This window comes from Megascapheus bottae, unplaced genomic scaffold (assembly GCF_031878675.1).
Source record: "Megascapheus bottae isolate mThoBot1 unplaced genomic scaffold, mThoBot2.hap1 HAP1_SCAFFOLD_144, whole genome shotgun sequence".
Classification (NCBI taxonomy): Eukaryota; Metazoa; Chordata; class Mammalia; order Rodentia; family Geomyidae; genus Megascapheus; species Megascapheus bottae.
Genome location: NW_028327647.1, coordinates 246,049 through 271,795, shown reverse-complemented (window position 1 = coordinate 271,795; position 25,747 = coordinate 246,049). Strand labels below are relative to the sequence as shown.

The 25,747-nt window shown below is 40.4% G+C and overlaps 1 protein-coding gene and 2 pseudogenes across 1 annotated transcript in view; 2 read left to right on the top strand and 1 right to left on the bottom strand.

Moving 5' to 3' along the window:
- Positions 1 to 25,747, top strand: part of LOC150039538 (uncharacterized) — a 62,412-nt gene that overhangs the window by 24,282 nt on the left and 12,383 nt on the right.
- On the top strand, positions 5,717 to 6,526 carry LOC150039540 (small ribosomal subunit protein eS1 pseudogene; annotated as a pseudogene).
- On the bottom strand, positions 25,097 to 25,393 carry LOC150039539 (small cell adhesion glycoprotein pseudogene; annotated as a pseudogene).

Here is a 25,747-nt window from a genome sequence, read left to right as displayed (position 1 = left end):
TTTCTAGTGTATGAGCAGGTGTGATGCACTTAGTATTGGTTCATTGAAATAAGGGAGACATTTTATGTGGATTCCAGTTAGGACAATTCTGATCTCGGAAATGAAGGAACTTGAAGACAGGGTGGGAGGGTTGGGGATAAATATACCAGATCCTTGAAAGATTGCTTATTCTTCCTTTTCAATCTCTCATTTGGCTTAAACCCTTAGCCTGGGCTCATTCCTTGGACACTGTTTGCTCACGGCTAGCCATCTGCCATTTGAGCCACTTTTGGCTCTTTCTGATGTTGGGTACTAAGGAATGTACCAGGGCTTCATGCAGGCCAGGCATGCACTCTAGCATTTGGCTTCCCTCCCAGCCTTTGGAACTGCAATCCTCACCTATCAGCCTTCCGAGTATCTAGGATTTCACGCACAAGCCACTGGTGCTCGCAAGGATAGATCAACTTCCCACTCATGAGAACTAGGAAAAGAATCTGAATTCTCAAATTAAAACACGAAAAGGGTCGCCCTTAATTCAAAACACATCAGGAGATGTACCCAGGAAATTCAATGACCAGGAAGTTTCCAGACTTATAACCCCGTATGGAATAAAGAGTCTAAAGAACTGAATCAGACGTGATTTATTCATGGATTAGAGTGCTGTTGAAAGTGCCAATATTTCAGAAGGCATCAGCTTAGCAGAATACTCTTGATCCACACAGTGGTAGCATTGTACTGAAGATCTGAGGGACAATACTAAGGCCCAGAGTTCAAGTCCCATGACTGACCCAAAAACAACAATCTCAGTTGTTTAATAAGACATAAGAAAAATTGAATAATTTTTTAACGATTCGAGTTAAAATAAAATCAAGCTGACCTGACTAAAAATTTACCCCAACCAAGAGAAAACCCTTAGTTTTCTTTTCATACAGGTCAGTTATTTAGAACTAAATATTCACAAACTATGTTGAGATGGTCATTCTCTGACCTCTGTGGCAGTGCAATTGATACGCTATTTGAATTTTCTCATTTTCCTTGTGTTCTGGGACTAGTCATGGGAGGGAGGGGAGAGGGGGGATGGGATGTGGGACACGCAGTGCTAATCACTCTTGAGGTGCTTGCTTACAAGAGGGAGAAACAGAGTTCAACATCTTAACCTGCAGTGATTAATGCTACATTTTTCTCTCCTTTTTCATACATTTTTTCAGGCGTTTTTTCATTTTGTTTTTCAGTTTACAAAGAAAGGGTAGAGTTATATCAAACTTATGACAAGAATATGGATTTGCTATACACTATAAGTAAAATTAGAATTAAAAGTGAATTCAAGATTAAAGGATTAGGTCACTTAGCTATATTTTAAAGAGGCAACACAAACACCTCTAAACTATTCCTAAGTGTGCTGAGAATGGGGCATATAGAGAGGACAGCATTGCCAGCCAACCACAGACAGTTTGGCCTTCCTTGTTTACTTGTGATGATTGTTCTTGTTTTGTCTTTGCACAACTTCCAATTGATTTTCCTCAGGAAAATCAGTTGTATGTGTTTTCAGGCAGTACAAATTGTGATTACCTCAGCAATCTTATTTCTGTTGGGTTTACAGAGTCAGAGACTCAAGCTCATTTTCTTTTCTATGGCCCTGGGGTTACCAACCTGTGTCTGGGGTGGTTCTGGTGTGACCACAAGCGTGGGTGAGAAGGTTTCCTATGTCAGTGACAGGGCTTCTGGCTCTCAGTGGCTTTGGTGTCTCTCAGGGCTCTTCACTGCCATCTCTGGAACTGCCTGTTACTGGGTCTGCACAAAGTAGCAAAATCTCTTCAAATCAACCCTCATCCTGCTCACCACCTCCTTTCTACCCCATTTGCTTCTAGAACTAGAGGCTCTGCTATCATGCTGTAGCTGCTCAAAGGGAAGGACAATGTCCTCTGAGGTGTTGTGTCCAGGCCCAAAGCAAATTCAGCCAGAGGTTATTGCTGAGCATGCTAGGGACTCAGCAGAAGGAATTTTCTGTGCAGCCTCCTCTGGCAGATCCTTACAGCCATACCAGTCATATCTCCTAGGCCTCATTCCAGGCTCCTTGCAGCCCTGACTCTTGATACTCCACAAGACTCTATTCTCATTTTGGGGCTGTGTAGAGGGCAGGGATTTTGCTTCAGCTCAACAGCTCTGGGTCTCCTCATGTGTCTTTGGGAGGTACCAGCTTTGGAGGGCAGCCACTGAGTTATGTTGTGAGATGAGGTTGTGGCCTATGGCTGGATATCCTCTGTAGGAAGCAGAAGGAATGGCAGGCAGGGAGGTTCTTCTGCCTCTTTGCTTCACATCACAGTTCAGCAGACACTGAGAGGGGAATGGTAAAGAAGAAATCTAGGAAGGAAACCTTGCTCTCCCCTCCAGTAGGAAAATGGAATGTTTTGTGACAGTGGCATGTGGCTTTGATCCACAAGCCTCAAATTTCAGCAACCTCAGCAGGTATGTTTCCAGGTGTGAGACATTATTTGAAAGTCTTTAATTGGCTCTTTATTTTCCTGTTTGTTTTTTGCGGGTTCACTATTTCTGTTTATGTAATACTTTCATCGTTGTTCAGTTTATTTCTGGACCTCTACTTTCTTGTTGGGGCTTTACCCTCAAATTTTTAAATTTAGTTTTCTTTGTTTTCTCTCTCAACATTTAGAAGCTCTGATACTTAGGCCACAGGTCAACTACTGGCTTTGTTTACCACACTATGGACCTTAAACTTAGGGTCTGGGCACTGTCCCTGAGCTCTTTTGCTCAAAGCTGGCACTCTACAAGTTTGATCCTCAATGCAAATTTTGGATTTTGAGGATCTGAGTAGTAATTGGAAGTAAGTGTCTTCCAGATAATTTTCTGCCTGGGCTGGCTTTGTACCAGTTCTATCAAATTTTGGTCTCCCAATTAGCTAGGATTACACTCATGAAACAATGTTGCATTGCCTGTTTTTTGTTTACTTGTTTGTTTTGTGAGAGGGAGGGGAAGGTTCTCATAACAGAGCTTGAACTCAGGGCTTGTTCATTTTCCAAAATAAATTTTCCCTAAAAGTTTCAGGGAGTATCAGTAAAGCCAATACTGGACTTACAAGTTTGGTGTTTTGTTTTTAATTCAAGACTCCTTGGCTCTACTCCACAAGCCAGAGCTCAACTTCTGCCTATTTATTTTTTATTTTTTTGGTGGTTCATAGGAAATAAGACTGCCCCTGAAACACAGAGAACACCACACAAGGTAAAATTTGGTAACAATATGAGATAACCAAGGGACATCAAAAGAGATGAGAGACAACATAGTACATTAAGGACAACTTATTATATGGCTTTTGTTTCTATATTCTGCAGGTCCTTTCATTTAGCATCATCCTATATGGCCTTATATATCTAGGTTTTCCTCTACTATAAATCTCTGCTAGGAGAGTCCAAGGTTTCTATTGATTATGACAAATGAGGGAAACTATTGAGCCTATGTTCTTTGAGTCTGGCTTACTTCACTTAGTATGATTTTTTCTAAGTATTTCTATTTCCCTACAAATGGGGCAATGTTGTTCTTTCTGATAGCAGCATAGAATTCCATTGTGTATAAATACCACATCTTGTTGATCCACTCTTCAACTGAGGGACATCTGGGTTGGTTCCATATCTTTGCTATGGTAAATAGTGCTGCAGTGAACACCGTTGTGCTACTGGATTTAGTATGTCTTGTTTCTAGACAAGTGGGTAAAAGCTAAGTAGTGGAATTGCTGGGTTATAGAGGAGCTCTATGTTTAGTCCTTTTTTCATATATTTTTTATTGTCATTAATAGAAGGGTTACATTATATTCATCAGATAGAAGGTGTATTACTTCACATACATTGATACCCTTTCTCATGTCTTGGTCCCCATTTCCCACCCTCCATCCCCGCCCCTCATCTTGTTTTCCTCCCTTCCCTATCCTACTTCAAATAACCAAATACGCATGTATACAATATACGCTGTATACAATATATTAAATAAGCAGGTGAAATACTGTAACAATATGAGATAACCAAGGGACAGCAAAAGAGATGAGAGATAAGGGTATAGAAACAACAGCCTTATAACGAGTGATTGTTGTCCTTAAGATACTATGTTTAGTCTTTTGAGGAAGCACCATACTGCTTTCCTTAGTGATTGAGTTTACACTCCCACCAACAACACATTTTATTACTTTTTTTTAAATTTTGGTTCAGGTCTTTTCACTTGATATTAGAGGCAAACCGCTAATATGCCATTCATTTTTGTTTTTGTTTGTTTGAGGGTTTTGCTTGAAAATTTCAATCTTGGTAGTGGCACTGTGGCTCAAGTGATAGAATGCTAGCCTTGAGCTGAAGAGCTCAGGGGCAGCTATCAGGCTCAGAGGGCAGGCCCCATGCCCACAAAACTAAGTATACAATAAAAATGTATTTATAAAAAAGAAAATTATTTTAAAAATAGCAGTCTCAGTTTTGAGGAAAGAGGAACTCTTCTGTACTGCTGGATAGAATGGAAACTATTATATCCACTCTGGAAGGCAGTTTGGAGATTTCTTAAAGAATTGAAAATAGATCTTCCCTTTGATCCTGCCATACCATTCCTAGGCATCTATCCTGAACATCATAACACAGGGTATAATAAGAACACGTGCTCATCCATGTTCATCTCTGCATTATTCACAATAACCAATCGATGGAAAAACCCAGAAGCCCTACTGCAGATGAATGGATACAAAAAATGTGGTTGGTCTATATAAACAATGAAATTCTACATAGTCAACAGTTAAGATAAAATAATGGCATTTGCAAGGAAGTGGATGAAATTAGAGTGAATAATATTGAGTGAGATTAGTCAAGACGAAAGGAAAAAAAGGCTCATTGTGTCCTTAATATGTACATATTAGATCAAACAGTACAAGAGAGATGACTCAATATTTGGGTACCCAAGGTCATGGACATGGTCTTGGAGATTTAAACATAATTACATAGACATAAAAATCTATGATGGGCTATATACTCTATAGACATAATGTTTTATTATGTATATTAATATGTATCTATGGCATACAAGCCCCCAGCTTAATATTAATTATGTTCAAAAATCTAAGTGTTAGGGATTGTATGTAGAGATTCCCTTCTTGAAAACTTGTTTGTTAAACATGATGTTTGAAATATGATATAAAAATCAATGTTAATAAAAATCTAAAAAAAATTTAAAGGAATTAAGATAAAAGAAATAACATAAAAATTACTCAGGATAACCAATTTTGAAATATTACAAAGTTGACAAACAAACAAAAGCTAGTATAAATAAGTGAAGAAAATATGAGACAACTTAAAAAAGCAGTCTCACCAGGCACCGTGGCTCATGCCTGTAATGCTAGCTACTCAGGAGGCTGAGATTGAGGATCAAGGTTTAAAGCCAGCCTGGGCTATACAAAGCTGAGAGACTCTTATCTCCAATTAATCACTATAAAATGGGAAGTGGGGTTATGTCTCAAGGGTAGGGTGGTACCCTTGAGCTGAAGAGCTCAGGGACAGTGCCCAGGCCAGAGTTCAAGCCCCATGACCCCCTCCTACCACAAAAAAGTAGCAGTTTCTTCAATTTGGGCTTTATGTCTACTGGCTTTGGCTCTTTTAATTCTTATGCTAGGACTTGAACTCTGGAACTGGTCACAGTTTCTGAGTGCATTATTCTTTTACCACAAAAGTAGTAGCACTTTTTTGGCTCTCTGACCAGCACCATGGCAGTCGGCAAGAACAAGTGCCTTATGAAAGGCGGCAAAAAAGGAGCCAAGAAGAAAGTGGTTGACCCATTTCCTAAGAAAGATTGGTATGATGTGAGAGCCCCGGCCATGTTCAATATCAGAAATATTGGGAAAACACTAGTCAGGAGGACTCAAGGAACCAAAATCACATCTGATGGCCTCAAGGGTCGAGTGTTTGAAGTGAGCCTTGCTGATCTGCAGAATGATGAAGTTGCATTTAGAAAATTCAGGCTAATTAATGAGGACGTTCAGGGCAAGAACTGCCTGACCAACTTCCATGGCATGGATCTCACCTGAGACAAAATGTGCTCCATGGTCAAAAAGTGGCAGACCATGATTGAAGCTCATGTTGATGTCAAGACTACAGACGGTTATTTGCTTCGTCTGTTCTGTGTTGGCTTTACTAAAAAACTCAACCATCAGATCCGCAAGACCTGGTATGCTCAGCATCAGCAGGTCCGCCAGATCCAGAAGAAGATGATGGAAATCATGACCGAAGAAGTGCAGACCAATGACTTGAAAGAAATAGTTAATAAGTTGATTCCAGACAGCATTGCGAAAGACATAGAAAAGGCTTGCCAGTCTATTTATCTACTTCATGATGTCTTCATTGGGAAAGTGAAAATGCTCAAGAAGCCCAATTTTGAATTGGGAAAACTCATGGAGCTTCATGGTGAAGGTGGTAGTTCTGTAAAAGCTACGGGGGACAAGACTGGTGCTAAAGTTGAGCGAGCTGATGGATACCAACCAGCAGTCCAAGAATCTGTTAAAAATTCAGAGTTTTAGTAATGACAAATTAAAGGCCTATTTGTGAAAAAAACCTAGTAGCATTCACAATTCAAGGCAAAACTCAACTTCTGAGTCTTTTTGTATTTTTCATTTAAAAAATAAAATGCATATGATTATGAACTGTATTTTCCATCGTTTATATGGGTTCTTTGTTATCTTCTTTTTTTATTCATTTTTGTTCTTTTTAAAATTTTTTCTTGCTCTTTTAAAAACATATTCTAGCTTGTTGTTGTGGATTGGCAACTCTCCCTGAGGTGTTTTGCTTTACTTCACTTTTTTTCCCTCAAGGCTAGCAGGCGTCACACCTGAGCAACAGCTCAACTTCAGCCAGCCTAACTTGCTTCTTTCCTTCCTTCCTTTGTTCTTTCCTTCCTTTATTCCTTCCTCCTTCCCTCCCTTCCCTTCTTCTAGCCTTCCTTTCTTCCTTTCTCTCCACCTCTTTGTCTCTTTTTTATCTTTCTCTTCCTCCCTTCCTTCCTACTGTTTTCTTCCTTGTTTTCTTCTTTCTTCCTTTCTCTCTGCCTCTTTGTCTCTTTACTTCCTCCTTCCCTCCCCCATCATCTTTCTTCCTTCATTCTTCCCTTCCTCCTTCTTTGATTCTCACTCCCCCTCCCTCCTTTCTTCCTTTCTCTCTGTCTCTTTGTCTTCCTTCCTTTTTATCTTCTTTCCTCTCTCTCTCTCTCATTCTTTCTTTCTTCCCTTTCTTTCTTTTTTGGTGGTTTATAGGACAGAGTCTTGTGTACATGGGGGCATACACAGGCTCTGATCTGAGGGTTGGGTTCATAGTCAGCATGGGCAAGAAAGTACTTGGGACTCTTACCGGTAAGTAACCACCAAGAGGCAGGAAGGAGTAGAGCTCTTGCCATGAGCCAAACACAGCTAGTTCAAGGCCAATCACTAAAAAAAGTCTCATGGACTTTCCTTCCCAGGCTGGCTTTGAACCATTATCAACAGATTTCAGTGACCTGAACAGGTAGGATATATATTTCAGTCATTATTTTAAAATATTTAAGTGGCTCTTCTGTCTTTTCACTTTCTTTTGAATTTATTTTATGTATTGTGTCATTTTTTTATTTTAGGTCATCAGGCTTGTTGTTAAGGACTAAATACTCATCCTCATTTTTGTTAGTTTTTTTGTTTGCTTTTCGCTCAACATTTGGAAGCTCTGCCACCTAGGCCACAGGTCAACTACTGCCTTTGGGTATTTTGGTTTTAATGCTAGTGCTCAATCTCTGTGCTCAGTCACTGTGCATAAGTAGTTTAATTTAGTGAGATCTTTTGCTTCCATTGTTTAACTTCTGGGTTTTGAGTGCTTCATTGGAAGTAAATGTCTCATGGAAATTTCTGCCTGTGCTCCCATTGATCTGTCATCGTCAGTTAGCAATTCCCTAGCCCCCAGTAGCCAAGATTATAGGTGTAAGTTACTCGTTCTTTTTGTTTTTTGTGTGCTAGGACTTGACTCTGGGCCTGTTCAATGTCTAGGAATTGTCTGTCTGTCAGCCTTTATTTCTTTTTTTCTTTTTCCTCAAAGCTAGAAGGGTGTACAATTCAAGGTAAAACTCAACATCTGAGTCTTTTCAAAAACTTGGATGTTCACCTTCTATCTAGTGAATATAATGTAACCCTTTTAATAATTACAATAAAACATATGAAAAAATTGGGTGTTGATACTTAACTGATTGAACTCAATACCTGGTGACTCTCCCTGAAGATTTTTTAAAAAGTATTTAATACAAGGCTCACAGACTCTGCTATCTGAGCCACAACTCAACTTCTGCCTTTTTTTTGATGGTTAAAAAGAGATAAGGGTTCTATAGAAAAAACAAGTGCACAGGCAGTATCCTAAAATCTGAGTACTGTGATTCAAAGCCCTCCTAGGCAGGAAAGTGCATGAGATTCTCATCTCCAATTTACCCCAAAAAGCAGCTAGCTAGGATTACAGGCATGAGCCACTGGCACCTACCTGGCTTTGCTGTTGTTCTTGTTCTGGAGCTAGGACTTAAATTGTGGTCGTGCGCAGTGTCCAAGGGTTAGTTTTTTACACCCTCAATGTTAGAGGTGAAAAGGATCTTAGAAGTTTTTCTTTTTTATTCAATACTCCCAGGATCTACTACAGGAGCCACAGTTGAACTTCTGCCTGTTCACTTTTTTGTTGGTTCATCAGAGATAAGAGTACCTACACAGATGGGCACAATGGCTCACACCTGCCAGGGTAGTGTGGTAGCCTTGAGCTGAAGAGCTCAGGGACAGTGACCAGGCTGAGTTCAAGCCACATAACCCACAAAAAAAATTAAAAATGAGTGCCTACACAGAGTCTTGAAATCTGAGGAACATGGTCTGAAGCCAGCCAGGGCAGCAAAGTCCATGATTCTCCAGTAAATCACCAGGAGGCAGAAAGTGGTAGGGTCCTAAACATGAGCAAAACACCACAACTTTAAGTCTACCACTGACAGGCACACACTAAAATGATTCTTGTGGACTTTCCTGCTCAGGCTAGCTTCAAATTACAATCCTTTGATTTCAGTGACATGAGCATGTAGGAGACAGGAATGAACAGTGTTTTCAACTTTTTGAGTTGGTTCTTTGATATTCTCTCCTTTGTCATTTTGATTTTTTTTTGTTTTTGTTTTTCTTGTGCAGATTCTTTAGCTTGTTGTTATGAATTAGTGACTTTCCCTGAGGTCTATTTCTTTGTTTTGCTTTTTTTCCCCCCCTCAAGGCCAGCAGAATTCACACTTGGAGCCAAAGCTCAACTTCAGTGTTTTCTATTATTATTATTATTGTTATTATTGTTATTATTATTATTATTATTGTATTTTATTATCAGGGTAACAGTTACATTCATCAGGTAGTGGTACATAACTTCTAAAACACTGATACCCTATCCCATGTTTTTCTCCCACTTCCCCATCCCTCTCCCCCTCCCAATCATCTTGTTTTTCCCTTCTCTTCTGTATTTCAAAGAAACAAAGAAACATGTATACAACATACCAGGTAACAAAGACAGATATAGTAAAAACATAAGATAAACCATGAAGAGGAAAAAAGAGAGAAGCAACTTCAATTGAATATTAAGAACAACAATCACAAAGAAAAACCTCTTATTTCTCTATCCTGATTTGTCTGTCACTGTCTTCCTTTTTTTCTTTCTTTCTCTTTTGATTCCTTCCTTCCTTTCTCCTTTTCTTCCTTCTTCTCTTCCTCTCTCTTTCCTTCCTGCCTCTCTCTCCCTTCCTCAGTCCCTCTCCCTCTCCTAATCCCTCTCCCCCTCTGTTTTCTCCCTCCCTCTCCCTCTCACTCTCCCCCCCTCTTTCTCTGTTTATAGGAGAAAGAGTTTTATGTGAACACAGGCCCTGAAATCTTAGGATTGTGGTTTGAAGCCAATCCAAGTAGGAAAGTCCATGAGACACTTATCTCCAATTAACCACAAAGATCCAGGAAGTAGTAGAGTTCCAGCTATAAACAAATCACAGTAAGGTCAAGCTCACCAGTACCACTCATTCAAACTGGTGTCCTGGACTTTCCTGCCCAGGATGGCATTGAACCACGATCCTTCAGCAAGCTAAGCAGGATTACAAGTGTGAACCATGATTTGAATTTAAATTTCTTTATTTGGCTCCCCTCTTATCTTTTTTTTGCCTTTTTTTGTCTTGTTTTTTCTTCTTAGTTCAGGTCTTCGGATTTGATGTTAGGGCCTAGCCACTAAGCCTGTTTGTATGATTGTTTTGTTTGAAAATAACTGTCAGGGGTGCAGTACCTCATGCCTAAAATCCAAGCTGCTCAGGAGGCTGAGATCTGAGGATTGAGGTTCAAAGCAAGCCTGGGCACTAAACTCTATACGACTCTTATCTCCAATTAACACCTAGAAAACCAGAAGTAGTGCCGAGACTCCAGGGATAGGGCTTTAGCCTTGAGCTGAAAATCCCAGCGGCAATGCCCAGGTCTAGGGGTAGATTGGTAGCCTTGAGCTAAAAAGCTCAGAGTCAGTGCCTAGGCCCAAAGTTCAATCTGCACAACCAACAATCGCAGCAAAAAAGGCCTTGATGAAAATAACTGGCAGGTATACAACTTGGGCCACAGTTCAACTCCTGGCTTTGGGTCTTTTGGTTCTTAAGCTAGGGCTTAACCATCAGGCCTGGGTCACTGTTCAGGACCTTTTCTTTATTTCCTCAAAGCTAGCAGGGTTTACAATTTGAGGAAAACCTCACTTCGTATTCTTTTTGTATATAAATATGTATATTGATACTTAGGGTTTGAACTCATGACCTGGTGACTCTACCAGAGGCTTTTATTTTCTTTTATATTCAAGGCTTGCAGACTCTACTACTTGAGCCAAAAGAAATCTTCTGACTTTTTTTTTCCTTTTTCTTTTCTTTTACTTTTTATTAATAGCAGATAAGAGTTCCATGATAAACCCAGGGCACTATACAGTATCCTAAAATCTGAGGACTGAGATTTGGAGCTAGCCAGGGCAGTCAAGTCCATGAGACCCCTATCTTCTATTAAACACGGGGTGTTTTGTAACCTAGATGCAGCTGTGACTGCCTCTTTGCCATACCCCCAGCCAGCATGCTTAGGGCTTCATTGTGATCCACCATAATTTCACAGATTGTTGGTTCCAGGACCTACCCACAAGAAGGCTGCGGTCTTTGAGCCTGGAGCCCAGGGGCAGTGTTCTTGGGGGAAGCAGGTCCTAGGATCTCATGGTCCCAGAGAAGGAGGATAGTGTTTCTCCAGTGATTACCTTAGCAGTCCACCTGGAGCCCTTGACAACAGTCCTCCAGGTCTAAGAGCTCAAGGGATACATGCCTGGATATGATTGGTCCATTCCTCCACAATATTACTAGCCTGGCTGTGATTGGCCCATTCCGCCCAGCTTTCAGAAGGCTCAGTTGTGATTGCTCCATTTCCTCACTGACCTCATATGCCATTGTGATGTCCCAACAGGGGTTATTAAAGGCATTTGGTTGCTGTTCCTCTGAGTGCTGAGCTCTCTTTACATGACCTGCTGGAGGAAATCAGAGATAGATGAATGTTTTCTTTTCGGTTATTTTTTTGGGGGGGTATGAGGGAGGCTATGTGTTGTGTGGGTTTGGAAATTTCCATTAATCTTTGGTTTAGATACAGGTAATTTTACTTAAGATTGCTACCCATCAAATTGATTCCATTCATTTCGGATAGGATTTGCTACCCATGTTGCCAGTTGCAGTAGCTTATACCTGTAATCCTAGCTACTCAGGAAGCTCAGATCTGAGGACTGCAGTTCAAATCCAGCCCAGGCACTAAAGACTGTGATATCTTTATCTCCAACTAATCACTAGAAAAGGGGAAGTGTGGCTGTGGCTCAAAGGGTTGGGCAGTAGCCATGAGCTAAAAATTTAGGGACACTGTCCAAGCTCTAGCATTGAAGCCCCATGACCCCCTCCAAAAATATTTGGTACCCAACTTCTTTATTGAGTAAAATTTAATTATTGATTACTTCCCTTCACCATGTTTATGTAGGTAAGTTATTAAGATTGACTGCATGATACCCTATCTTAAGATGGAACCATGCACGTTTAAGTACATGTCATACTAGGTCCTCTGGAGATTTTTTCTGACCAATATGATGCCAATGAGATCATTGGGGGTGGTAGCTATGGTGTGGAGGTGAAAGCCTATCACTGCCTCACAGACAGCAAAGTGGCAGTGAATTCCCCTGGCTGTTCTTACTTTGGACACAAAGCATGTCAGAGGCTAATGTTCTTTTCAGCCCCCAGAGAATGATAGTAGAGCCTCTAGCTTCAGGAGAAAATGGGGCAGGAAAGGGGTGGTTAGCAGGATACTAACCAGGAACAGAGCAGTTCCAGGAATGGCAGTGAAGAGCCCTGAAAGGCACCAAAGCCATGGAGAGCCAGAAGTCCTGTCACTGACACAGGGAAGCTTCTTACCCACCCATCTGATCACAGCAGAACCACCCCAGATAGGAGCTTTATAAACCCAGGGGCATGACGGAGTCTTCAGAAACTGCTCTTGGTGCATGGCAGATTGGCTGGGGTTCCTTGGAGGATTTTCAGAGCTACTCCCCAACCACACCCAGTGTTGCTCCCCAGCAGGACCTGCTCGCTGTTTTCCACCTTTTCCTCTTCATGACTGTCCTAGGTGCAAGTTCTTAGCATAAGTCTGTTTGTATGTCCGATGCAATGGGATTCGTCATAGACAGTGTACCCTTGGTCCCTACACCTGTGGTGTGTGAGAGAGTGGGGGATATACCTACAAGTATGTCACTATCTTGTCCTGTTATTCCCAATATTTTATTTTCATTCATGCATATGAAATCTCTAATATTTTGGTGGAATATATTGAAAAGCAAGAGAAATCAGATAAAAACTTTCATATGGCATTTGATTTCCAATTCAACACACACACACACACACACACACACACACACACACACACACACACACAACCAAAATAGGAAAACCATGATTCATGGACCAAACCGAGCCTGTTTGTTTTGTTTTAGTGGGTCATGGAGATTGACCTCAGCCTGGGAGCTGGCCCTGAGCTCTTCAGCTCAAGATAATCACCCTACCCCTTGAGCCACAGCCCCACTTCCCATTTTATAGTAGTTAATTGAAGATAAGAGTCTCCAGTCCTTTTGTGCCAGGGCTGCTTTTGAACATTGAGCCTCAGATCTCAGCCTCTTGAGTAGATAGGATTACAGGCATGAGCCACTGTGCCAAGATCATATATATATAATATAATATATACTTTACATATATTATATTATATATTACATATTTCTGAGTGTCAAATTAGTAAAGTGTGATTAAATGACAATAAATTTAAAAATATAACCAACCATGGAGGAAGAAACTATTATTCATTATAGACATTAATCTCAAGGGAAAGTAGAGTGTCCAAGGAGAGCACCCAAGCCCTGAGTTCAGGAACCAGGACTGGCAATAAATACATAACAAGAGAGAAAGAAATGTAAAAATTCTTATGCACTTTAATCATAAAAAAGGTAAAAACTTTCTTGGGAACATAGCTTAATGGTAGAGAGCTTGCCTAGTATGTGCAAAGCCTTGGGTTGGATTTCTTCATATCACATATGCACAGTTTAAATGAGAATCACCATCACTTGTGACTATGAGAAAAATGAGCTATATATATTCACTGAAGTAATTATTTCACAATACAACTAATATAGCAATGGAAAATTACTGTAGATTTAATTCAGACCTTCCATGTACTCATCAAACACTGATGAGTTTCAACTTAAGAATTTTCATTTCTCCTAGTATTTCTTTTATCCTTGAAGTCATGCTGAGAGTTTCTGTTTTGCATTAGCAAGATGACATAACATTTTGGGGGAAAAAACACAGACTAGGAGCACCGCACCAGAAGCCAAGATTGAGAACACCTCCACGACCACCATAACTTTCCCATTGGCACCGTGGTAGACTGGCAGGAAGGTGAGTCAGACACTGCAGAATACCTGCGTGCTGAAGGTCTGGAGCTTGGCTTCATTGAATGTGTCAGGAAGATTCCCGGCTAGAAAAGTCTTGGTGAAGCTGGCCAGGGCCAGGGAGCCCAGATATGCCAGGACACAGTAGAAGGACAGTTATAAGGATGAAATGTATTTCATGAAATGTAGATTCTTTTTTTTTCTTGCCAGTCCTGCGGCTTAAATTCTGGGCCTGGGCACTGTCCTTGCACACTTTTTGCTCAAGACTAGCACTCTGTCACTTGAACCACAGTACCACTTCTGGGTTTTTTCTGTGTATGTGGTTCTGGGGAATCTAACCCAGGGCCTCGTGCCCTAATGCACTAAAAGAAATTTCTCAGACTACTGGCCTAGCTGGGTAAGGAAATGAGGTTATATCATTTCAGTACAGAACTTGTGCCAGTGACTCAGCTGTTTGTAATAACATCACTTCATTTTCAGCAATAATAACTGGGATGGAGAAGACACAGGAATGCTGGAGTAAAGTGAAGAACTTACTCACCTGGAATGGAAAATTTCACAGAAAGAAATAGAATCTTCTACTAACAGGTTTTTAAAAATCACTCAACAGGGGCCAGGAGTTTGGCCTAGTGGTAGAGTGCTTACCTAGCATTCATGAAGACCCTGATTTGATTCCTACATATCACCTACATAGAAAAAGCTGGTAGTGGTGCTGGGGTTCAAGTAGTAGAACCTTGAGAAAAACCCAAGGACAGCGATCAGGCTCTGAGTTCAAGCCCTAGGACTGGCAAAAAAAAATCACTCAACAATAGATATAAGACAAAATAATGAAACTGAGCTGTTCCTGGAACAATTGGGAGAACGGTATAGAGGGGACAGAAAACATGGAAGTGGGCACCCAGAGTTCCCTCAGCCATTACTTATCCTCAGAATAAAATAGTAAATGAGACTAAAATGATGAGTTGTATATGGTGTGTTCTCTTCATGCCCAGAAGCATCCCTGCTACTACAATCTATTCCCAAAGTGTGTAGAGGGGAAAAAAATCAGAAATCATCATCTCTCCATCCACCTGTTTACGGGGCTTCATTGGAGATAAGTAGGTAGTGCCAGCCAAGGATCTGATGAAGGGACAAAAAAAAGAGTGTAAAAACCAAAGAATACATCCCAGAAGCATCTGCTAAAACAAAATTCTGGCTGCAACTGAGGCCCATGGTGTCAGGGTTGAATATTAATATATAATAATAGATATGCATATATGTCTTTACTGAGATCTACACAATAGCTCAATTTTCATGAAAGCCTCTTGTGAGTCCCCACAAGTAATGGGTAGAACTCTTCCCCTGGTCTCTGCACCTGAGGCTTTGCATCTAGGAGGAAAACATGAGTTGGAAAACATGTTTGTAGATTTGCCTTCTTCATACCAGATATTATGATTTCATCCAAGTCCACATATAATGAAGCCCCAGAAATGGAGTTATCTTGGATGTATTTTGTGCAATACCTGTGTTGAGACACTATTAACATGAAAGCCATTTGGGATAATGCAACTAGATTGCCTCAGTGTATAGTGAAATAGAAACAACAACAACAGCAAAAAAACTACACTAACACCCACTGCCGAGCTGAGCTGTCCAATACAAGGCTTCCAGAGCTACTGTGCACCTAGATGACTTTGTCCTAAAGGACTTGGCTTGGAAGCCGATAGTCCTGGACTATGCATGTTCACCACAACCCCCACAAAGGGCGGCGACAGCCCAGCACATCCCAGCTTTAAACTCAAAGTCCTGAGGGAAATCACATTATATACCGTGAAGATTTGCTTTGTCTAAGTCCTCTTCCCCTCCCTCCCTCCCCCATCCCTCTCATAGATAGACATATAAATGGATATATGCGTGCATAGATGGGTGGATGGATATATACATACATGCAGGCATACATACATAAGATACATGGATCAGGTAGACTGATCAAGAAATACATACATACATACATACATAGATACATACATACATACGTACATACGTACATACATACATACATACACCAATTAGCTCAATAGATAGGCAGGTAGGTAGGTAGATACGTAGGTAGGTAAGTAAACAGATACACAGACATAGATAAGATACATAGATAGACTGACAGACTTCTTGCAGTATTAGGGATTGAACTCATGGCCTTTTTCATGTTAGGCAAATGCTCAACATTTCCTTCCCAAATTTCATGTCTAATACAGCAGTATTAGTTTCAAGTATATATTTTCTTTCTATGACAGGCAGACAGTCAAATCCAAAAGAAAAACATTTTTGTAAAGGTGATGTACAGAGGGGTTACAGTTACATGACTCAGATATTGAGTACATTTCTTTTTGAACACCTCTCCTCATTTTCTTCCAGTTTTTCCCCTCCCAATCCCCCCAAGCCCCCCAAGTTGTATAATTAATTTCCAACATAGTGTCTTGCAAGTATCACTGTTGAATTGGTTCATCCTTTGTCCCGCCATTTCTGTGCTTCACAAATCTGATAAATTTACATACAAGACAAACAGTGCAGAAATAAAAAAACAACAACAAAAGGGGGAAAATGCAAAGAAAATAAAAAAGAAACACAAATAGTACAAGTTTTAAAAAAATCTCATGTTTTCATTTATTGGAGTTCCTTTTAAGAAGCATCATTTTATAGATTATATGCACATGGCTATTAAGCCTTTATGATCCTCTCCTAAGAATATCCTCCTTTGGGTTTTTCTATTGTTCTGTTTGCAGTTATCCCTCCCCCCAATCTTTGATTTATTCCCCGTGGTCACTGTGTAATTGTTTTTGTCTTTTACTATCCATTGGGCTTACTTGTAGATCAAAAAAATTAAATATTCTAAGCTTATATTAAGGAAAAATAGTCGTCTTAATTGAAAATTAGGACTTTGCATACTGTCTGAGCTTAAAATATACAAAAACTTTCATGTGTGCTTTACAGCTACACTTTGCTTGTATAAGGAAAGAGCTTTAAGGAAAACATTCTATTTCTCAACAGAAATAATTGTCTCTCAGGGGACTAAAAAATCTGCCATTCAAACCAAGTCTTCAGCTGGGCACCAGTGGCCAATGCCTGTAATCCCAGCTACTCAGGAAGCTGAGATCTCAGCATAATGGGTCAAAAATCAGCTCAAACAAGAAATCCCATGAGATTCTGATCTGTAAACCAGTAAAAATCTGGCAGTGAAGCTGTTACTCAAGTGGAAGAACACCAGGCTTGAGAAGAAAGGTAGGGTCAGGCATCTAGGCCCTGAGTTCAAGCTCTGGAAATAAACAAAACAAAACGGAGTCTTCATGAAAGCCAATCTGAAAGTTATTTAAAGTTGTGAAAAACACTTATTTGTCTATTAGAGGCTATGCATTAATGATTGTACAGAAATTACTACATGGACTATCCAGGCACTAGCGGCTCACATCTGGCATCCTAACTCCTCAGAAGTCTGAAGATCTCAGGATTCTGGTTCAAAGCCAGCCTATGTGTGACCCTCAGGATGTCCTGGTCAATTTGTTGTCTGTTACCCTCACAGAGTGCCTGAGGCTGTGTAATTTAAAAAGAGTTTATAAAGGTTCCTGCACTCATGGCTCTGGAGACTAGAAAAATCCAAGAGCCTTGGGAGAATTGCCTGCTGCTGTGTTTACTGCTGGTGGAAAGTGGAAATGACTGCAAACGCATGTGAAGGATTCATTGTGCCAGCAGGTGGCAGTCTCTCCCTGCAACCACTTGCACCTCTGCAGTCCAAATCAGCACTAGGAATGAAGTCTTCCACCCAGTGAAGCCAGTCCCATGAGAAAGAAATGAAAACCTCAAGTCCTCACTGCCTCTCAATAACTGGAGACGGAATTACAATGGGAACTGCATTTCAACCTATTTTTAATTTTTATTTGTTTACTTATATATTTATTGGTGGTCCTGGGGTTTGAACTCAGGGCCTGGGTGCTGGCCCTGAGCCTCAGTATGCTCAAGGTTAGCACTCTACCACTTGAGCCACAGCTCCACTTCCCAGTTTTTCTGAGAAGTTTGTTGGAGTCTCATGGATTTTTATGGCCTGGATGGCTTTGAACCACAGTGCTCAGATCTGAGCCTCCTAAGTAGGTAGAATGACAGGTGTGAGTCCCCAAGGCCTGGACCATCAGACCCTTTCTATTTTCCTGTCATCCTCTGAGTGTTTTAATGTTACTATTATTTTATATATATTAATTGCACCAAAAAGCTTCACTTGGGTATCTTGCACATGTATGCTAATCAGATTAACCTATTCTATGCCTCTTTCCCCATCCCCTTAAGCATATTGTTTAATAGAAATCAGTGAGACTTCACAGACACATATAACATGTGTATGTGTGTGTGTGTGTGTGTATGTCTGTATGAAAGAAAGAGAGTGTGTAATCTAGGTTCCACAATTGAGTAAAAACATGATATTTGGCTTTCTGATCTTGATTGGATGGTCACCAATTATATATATTTCCCTGCAAATGCTGTCATTTTGTTTATCTTTACAGTTCTATAGTAGTCTATCATATTCAGATTCCACTTTTTTTATCCACTCATGGCTTGGTGGACAGCTCCACTGATTCCACCATTTGGCTCTTGTTGGGAGCTTCAGGAAACACTGTGTGTCAGAGCCTTTTTCATATATTGTCTAAACTTCTGTATATATCTATGAATGGTATAGTTGGATCATAAGATAGGTATATTTTTAGATTCTTCTGAAATTTCCACCCTGATTTTCATTGTGACTTCAGTAGTTTATATTCCCCAAAAGAGTATGTAATAATTCTTTTTCACTGAAGACTGTCATATTGACCTGAGGTCAGATGAATCTTAGAAGAGTTTTTGCTTGTTTGGTTTGTTTTTGTCAGGTGTGATGTTTGAATTCTGGCCTTGGGTACTGTCCCTGGGCACTTCAGATCAAGGTTAGTGCTCTAACACTTTGAGCCACTGCACCACTTCTGGTTTTCTGGTTGTTCATTGAAGAGAAGAGTCTAATGGACTCTCCTGCCCAAGGCTGGCTATAAATCATGATCCTCATATCTCAGTCTCCTGAGCAGCTAAAAATGACAGGAATGAGCCACCAGCACGCAACATATTTCCTTTTATTTTTATGGCACATCTACTTTGGGATAAACTAGAAATCTAATAGTGCTTTTAATTTTCATTTCTCTAATGTTTAATTAATTTAAGCCTCTTTTTCTATGATGATTAGGCACATATAGATCTGGTCTGAAGAAATATTTACTCCATTTTCCTTTTTCTTTTTGGTCCTAGGGCTTGAACTCAGGACCTTAAGTCTGGCTTAGCTCCCCCCCACACTATCACTTCAGCCACAATACCATTTCTTGGTTTTGCTGATTCATTGGAGACAGGGGTCTTGGGGACTTTTCTGGCTTTGAGCCACAGTCCTCAGAACTCAGCCTCCCATGTAGCTAGGATTAGAGGTATGAGCTGCTAGTGTATGGCTTTTGGCCATTTTGAGTTGAGCTCTTTGTGGTTAGAATACTAGACAAAAGCCATAGTGTTTTCATCCATTGTTTGGTTTCTGTTTGTGTGCATGTGGAGTCGATAATGAAATCAGATCTTTGCCTGTCTTGCCATCTCTTCCACTCTGCTACTCCCATACTTGTCTTTTCTTTCCTTCCATCCCTCCTTCCTTTTTCTTTCTTCTTTTTGCCAGTCTTGGGGCTTGAACTCAGGGCCTACACACTCTCCTTGGTCTTGCTAGAGGCTAGCACTCTACCACTTGAGCCACAGCACCACTTCTGGACTTTTCTATGTATAGGGTACCTGGAAATTGAACCCAGGGCTAATAGCTTGCTAGGCAAGCACTGTACCACTAGGTCTAGCTCATTTCTTCATACCACATTTGGAAGCACAGTTGTTTTCATTTTCATTATATCCTGTTTATATAACTTCGTGTGTACGTTTGTTTTGGGGCAGGATTTTTTTTATTGCTTTTGTCTGATGCTGGGTTTTTTTGTTTTGCGCTTGAAGGTTGTTTTTCTCTGCTGTACTTAGTGTCTTATTTAAAAATATGGTGTGAGTCAAGTGCCCTTGGCTCACACCTGTCATGCTACCTATTCAGGAGTCAGAGATCTGTGGAACACAGTTCAAAGCAAACTCAGGCAGCACCTAATTCACTGCCACACTCAGAACACAGGGAAACTAGGAATATTGCTCAGTATTGCACAAGATGTATTTATCTACTGGGTTGTGGCTCCACCATCACTATGAAAATGCAGTAACTCACCTGTAAAATTCTTTTCTGAGATTTTTATCCATGGTTCTGCCCCTTGCTCCAGCTTTACAATCAATTTAGGTTTGAGAAAACAATGCTCTGTTGATAAGGAATAATGGAGAGCTATTGCTCATGGTGTGTAATCTGTGGTGAAAGCTCTCACACGTCCTCTTCACAAGGTTGCTCCTAAATGTTATTTCTCATTTCACACTGGCTACAAGGTTGAATTTTGCCTAGCTTTAGATTTCTTTTACCCATTGTGTGGCTTGAACTCACCTTTTACTCCAGGCTAGCATTCTTCCAGTTTGAGTCAAAGCTCCATTTCCAATTCTGGAGGGGTTAATTGCAGCTAAGTGTCTCATGAGGCTTTTGATTGGCATTGATGCTTCAAATGAAAAGCTCAGATTTCACCTCCTTAATAGGTAGCATTACAAGCATGAACCAATGCACCAATGCCAGGCTTCGATTATAAACACACACTTCAACTAGTGATTCCTAGTTCATATTTCCATAGTCATATCCATTCTACTCTAGATTGTAGTGCTCAGGCACTACAAAACCAAGAGACTCTTATATCCAATTAATCAATAAAAAACTGTAAGTGGGGCTATGGCTACCCAGTAGGGTGAAAGACTTAAGCTTTAGAACTCAGGGACAACACCCAGCCCCAGGGGTATGGCAGTTTCCTTCAGATAAAGATCTCAGGGACAGCACCCAGGACCAGAATTCAAGCCCCTTGACCCACAAAAAGACTAAAAAGAATTACATAATCAAGTTGAAGTTTTCTTTAGAAGAAAATGGTACTGGGACCGGGAGTTTGTTCTAGTGGTAGAGTGCTTACCTAGCATCATGAGGACTCCGGTTTTTTTACCTAGCATCATGAGAACTCAGGTTTAATTCCTTGGTACCACATACACAGAAAAGTCAGAAATGGTGCTGTAGTTTAGGTGGTAGAGGGCTATCCTTGAGGAATAGCCAAAGGACTGCGCTCAGGCCCTGAGATCAAGACTCATGATTGGAAAAAATAGAACAAAATAAAGAAGGAGAGGTGCCCCTGGGTCACACCTGTAATCCTAGATACTCAGGAGGGTGAGATCTGAGGATTGAGATTCAAAGCCAGTGCAAAGCAAGTTCAAGCTCAAAAGTTTATGAGACTTTTGATCTCCAAGTAACTACCAGGAAACAAAAAATGGTGCAATGGCTCAAAGTGGCAGAGAACTAGGCTTCAGCTGAAGAGCTCAGGAACAGTGCCCAGTCCCAGAGTTCATACCCAATGACCAATAACAACAACACCAAAAAAAAGAGAGAAAAATGAAAGAAATTACACTTCCCATTGACATATATTATATCTAAATAGAAATAATTGAACTAACTTCACCCATCCACTAAAAACAAATCATTTGATCTTGCAAGATACAGTGACTTTTGGTCACCCAGTGACACCAGGTTGCTATAGTTCTCCAGCATTACAGCTTTATACAGGGTCTTCTGAGGAATGTTTAGGTCCTGCCACTCCTCACAGCAATATCACCAAATGACACTGTCTCCTACAATGGCATAATTCCATCAAGTAATTATCCCTGAGTCAGGAACACATGAATTCTGGGTCCAATTCCTCGGTACCACATATGTAGAAAAAAGCCAGGAATGGTGCTGTGGCTCAAGTTGTTGAGTTCTATCTTTGAGAAAGCCCAAAGACAGTGCTCAGGCCCTAGGTTCAAACCCCAGGAATGGCAAAAACATTAAAAAAATAAATAAGTACCCTCATAATCAATCAAAACATGCAAGACAGCACAGGGAATCAAAACACATCATTAGGTCTTCAAAAATAATAGTTTTCAGTTGAGTGTCTTTAACAGCAGCAGTATTCAAGAAGGTAGGTAATGATTGATTTGGTCCTTACAAGATTTGACTTAGATACCAAATAACTATATGCTAAAACAAAAAAGTAAGTAGCGTTCCCTCATATTTCCTGGATTTGGCTTGTCTCATTTTCTGTTCTTTCTCTATAACAACTAAATTATTCAACCCCAGAAATTCTCTTTTCTACATTGTCTAACCTGCTATCAAAGCCTTCTACTTTATTCTTCATCTCCCTACCTTCCAATTGCTCATTTTTGATGCCTTGCATCTCTTGTTTTAGGTCATGTATGGATTTCTTTAACTCCTTGATTTCCATTTGAGTGGTAAGATCAGCAGCTTTATTTTCTTTGGATATTTGTTGGAGTTTGGTCACCTTTCTGTTTGCAGATTCTATGAATTCATCCATTTTTCTTTGAAAAAAACGTTATTATGGCCTCCTTTATGGCTTCCTCTTTTTCACATATCACCTTGTTTATGGTTTCCTCTTGTTTAGCTATGGCTTCCTCCCTTATCTCTTTATGTATGTTTTCACACTTTTCATTAATGATGTTTATCAATTGCATATGTATAGCACTTGGAGGACTCTCCTCTAGATTTGCCATTGACTGCTCCATTGCCTGTTAATATTCAGTGGGAGATGCTTATTCCCTGATTTGACATTTTTCTTGAGTTTCTTGTTCTGACTATTTGAAAATGGGAGTGAGATTAATACTAAGCAAGATTATAATTTTTAATATATAACCAACCTAGCCCTCTTTAGCTGGCCAGATAACAGATGTTCACAGTTTTAGATTGGTAATAATACTCTGTTTCTTTTTTGTGTACTTACAGACAAATCTAATACCACCACTGATCACCATTTTATAACCAAAACAATAAACCCCTCAAACCAATCTCTATTGTATTTAAGTCCCTCTGGACCTGGAGTATAATTGAATGCCGGGTCCTACCGGCAGCAAATTGGGGTTCCTGAAATAGGGGGCAGGGACTGGAAAAATTAGAAGAGAGACAAACACATAGGGTCCGGGAGGTCTGCAGCCCAGGCAAAAACTGCAGCGCCCCGTTTATTCTCCACCCAAAGCTTATATCCCTTCTTGAGACCAGGGCACTGCCAGGTGTTACATCCAGATGGTTAATCAGGGAACTGTTGGGGGTTACATTCATATGGTAAATCTCAGATCAATTGAACAGGAGAAGGCCAAAAAACAATAAGACAATCAAGCAATTATCTGATGCAAATCAAAGTACAGTTTGATTCCACTCTTGCTCCCGACAATTGAACACCTAGATATACAGTATTGCTCAACAACCATCAACTCTCATATATATACCTCCCTCTTTTCTCTATCTATTCTTCTTATTACTCTTATGTTCATAAGTTTAATCTTATTTTTTCTAAACTTTTTACCCACTTCTTCTCGCGAAATGGCATTGGGAATGAATCCCCTCCCCCACCAGCTGAGAGCAGCACCATCTTGACTGCTGGCAAAGACCCTGCCAAACCAACTGGAGCCTGAGAAGTGGTGCTGGAGCACCATCATTCAAAAGGGCAAAGGATTTTCCAGAGGCAGCTTAGCCGGACATCTGCCCCCGGCACTAGCTGAAGTCCATCCCCTGCACCGGGCCACAGTCCTTGTAAACAAAGCCGCTGGTGACACTTCCAGTTTATTTTTTTTCTGCCCAATCAAGCAAAATGATCAGAAAAATTGCAAAGCCAAATCACAAGAGAAAAAGACTTTCTAAGTGTTTGGATCCTGAATTTTGTGGAGAGACAAGTGTCCTAGCATGCCCCCCTCCAAAAAAACTGAAGAACCCCCCTTTTTTTCTTTATTTAGCTTGTTTATTTCTTCATGTATCTTGATGTCCCACTTAGATACTCAGCAAGGTGCTACTATTAGTTTTCTTTAATACAGGCTTGGAAATAAATTCAGGAGTACAAGGCTAAGATTTGACTATTTCCATGAATTTTTCTTTGAATGATATAACATCTTTTTACCATGCTAACTCTTCCAGATTCTGAGATTCAGAACTTAAACTCAGGAGAAGAGGCAGCAACTGGTTCTCCTCATCTGCTCTCAAATTTTGCTTGAGAATGCCTTAGTGTGATACCTGTATATCTCTAGGGTTTTCTGAAAATACTGGAACTCCTAGAATTCGGATTGCCAGATTAACTCTTGAGTCTTTGGCCCTTATCTTGGGTGGGCCTGAACTTGAACAATAGGGAATACAAAAAGACCTCAAAGGATGTCTTAATCCCAAGGGAAATAAAGCAGCTAATATGATTTATACCAAAGTATTATACTTTCTCTTACACTCACATAGTTCTGGGAACTTGCATCACTTCAGAGTTCTTGTTGCTTGGGCAACATATATGTGAAAAGAGTTCAGTAAGCTAAAGTGACAGTGTGTAAGCAAAGGTAAGTTCACATGTAAATGTAGTTACTTTTTGTACCTGAAAAATCTGATTTCTGCAACAATGAAAAATTTTAATTCAGATTTTAAAAAAAAAGAGGATGAGGTTGTTGGGGAATATGGAAAGAGGGCTCAGAATAAGAAATGTAGCACATTTATCAGGAGGTAAGCTCCCCAGTTTCCTCTCCTTGCTGGCTTGGCCTTTTAGTGTAGCATCCAACCCCTAAGAAAAACTATTGATGTAGAAAACTATGGACAGGTGCCAGGAGGGGACAGTAGATTAAGCTGCAATCTCACTCTTTTCCTCCCCCTTTAACATGTAGAAGGCACATATTCAACTGTTCCTTTAATGGCTAGACATAAATACCAGTACTATTATAAAGGCCTGGTTAATGGCACCATAAGTAGCTTTCTTCACATCTCAGGCCCCTGGAGTTGGTGATGCTGACATTTTGCCTTTGTCCTACAAGGACCTTGGATTTACCCACATTCACTGACTTCTAATGCAATTTTCATCTAATACATTAGATAGTGTGAGTGCTGGAGCCAGGAATTAGCGACTTGGGGCTGGGAATTGTTAGATGAAATATTCTTCCTTTTCCCTGCTCTTGGCTGAGTCAGTCTCCATCTGGAGGATGGCGCTGGGCTCGCCTTCTGCAGGTTCATAGGTCATGTAGCTGCCTTTGTTCTTGTACAGGTAAAAGAAGATCAAGATCACGACTGAGAGCAGGGTGAGGAAGACCACGGTGATCACAACTGCAATGAGTGCTGTGCTGGCTTCTTCTGCTTCTGGAGAGAAGGTTTCAGTAGCCTGAAGCATTGGGGTGGTATTCAGCTCTTCTCCAGGAGAAGGCGTGGTTAAGAGTCTGCTCATCGCTGCCAGGGGGTCAGCACCTGGTGGGAGGAGCAGATATTTCTAGTGTGACAGGCTGCACAGGAGCAAAAACCCCTTTTTTAAATCTTTTGTCTACCCTTTTTCATTTGCATTTTTTATGTGTTCTTATTTTTTCTATGCCTTTTTACCTACACCTTTTTTTTTTAAAGTTATGATTCTTTCCATTTTTCTTTTCCCGCATTCCTTCTGTCATTGTGGTCATTCCTAAAAATGTAGTGACAGCACTGGGTACAGACTGGATAAAAATGATATTTATATTGATACAGTGACCTGTTTTTTAATCTGTTGGTTCTTAACCCTAGTATCACAAATGTGTGGGATCACGCCCCACTC